We start from the raw sequence: 1,367 nt of genomic DNA, 5'->3' as shown, positions 1-1,367 counted from the left end.
CATTCCAGGTGTGTGTGCATGTGTGCCCAATATTCCAAGAAGAGAATGGAAGAGAAGGGATTGTGATGTGGCCACCACCACCCCCCCCCATCCCCCCGGAGATGCTTTCTCACTTTCTCTCTCTCTCTGTTTCTCTCTAGTGAGCATACATGTTCTATAGTAAATTAAAAAACAACAAACAAACAAGCAAAAAAACTGCTTTAAATGGCCAACCTCATGGCCCAGTGGTTAAGGGATCTGGATCCCATGTGGTGGACTACACAGTTCGAATCCTGGCCCTGGACGCTTGAAAAACATGCCAGGCATATATTTGTGGATGCCCCAAATCCCGACAGGAAGGATTAGGGATTTTGGTGTGACCATGTCCCATTGGGATTGATTCCTTCCTATTCCTCTCACTCTGTAGCTCTCTCTTTGTGGTGAACACATGTGCCTTCTGGGGAAACAAGAAGAGCTGGCTTTGGTGGAATGTACCTGTGGTCTCAATTGGGAGGCTGAGGAAGGAGGATCACAACAGTGAAACTCTGTTCAAAAAACAAAAGCAGGGACCAGCAGTTAGCGTAACGGCTATGTCGCTGGACTCCCATGTAGTTGACCACGGTTCGAGTCCTGGACCTGGTAGCTTAAACTCACAACCGGTGCGTGTGCGTGCTTGCCCAAGATCCCGAGAGAGGAATGGGGGAGAAGGGATTAAAAAAGAAAAAAAAAAAAAAAAGCAAAAGCAAAAGTGAAACACCAAGAGGAGTTTGCATTTTATGCCATAATATACCCATGTGTGTTTTAAAAAGAAGCGGATGGTTCCTCACAAGCCCGGGTGGGAGCACTGGTTCTCTAGGAAGGGTGGCAGGTATACAGCCACTGAGTGGGATGGTAGCAATGGAACCAGATCCCTGTCCTGCCTCTGTGGCCTTGTTCTAGAGTGAACCAGACCAGGAGTTTTACTCCACTGTACGTCAGTGTCCTATCTGGACAAGGGTGCCTGATTTCTGTACCCTCCTCATGTCACTGTGAAAACCTGCCTCCTGGTCTTCTTTGCTGTGAACTCCAGAGACATAAAAAGGAGTCCAGAAAACTGACCATAAAGCCACCTCCTCTACATCTGGGCCCACTTGGAAACTCACATTTGAGGCTTTCTTTTGACCCTCATCTCTGGTACATGGACTTTGGGGAGTAGGTCCAGGAGCTAAGTCCTTGAAATGGAAGCCAGAAAAGTAAGAAAAATGGATCCAGCAGTTTAATCCTTTAAATGCCAAATCCTTGACTGGGCCTCCTTCCAGCATCTGCTCTTTCATTATCTGAACAAAGCAGCCGTGGTCAGCCCTGACACAGTGTCCGTGGTGCCTGTCAGTTTCTGACTGGCGTTGTCA

This window comes from Tupaia chinensis, unplaced genomic scaffold (assembly GCF_000334495.1).
Source record: "Tupaia chinensis unplaced genomic scaffold, TupChi_1.0 Scaffold000443_1, whole genome shotgun sequence".
In the NCBI taxonomy this organism is placed as follows: domain Eukaryota; kingdom Metazoa; phylum Chordata; class Mammalia; order Scandentia; family Tupaiidae; genus Tupaia; species Tupaia belangeri.
Note: the sequence above shows the minus strand (reverse complement) of the source record.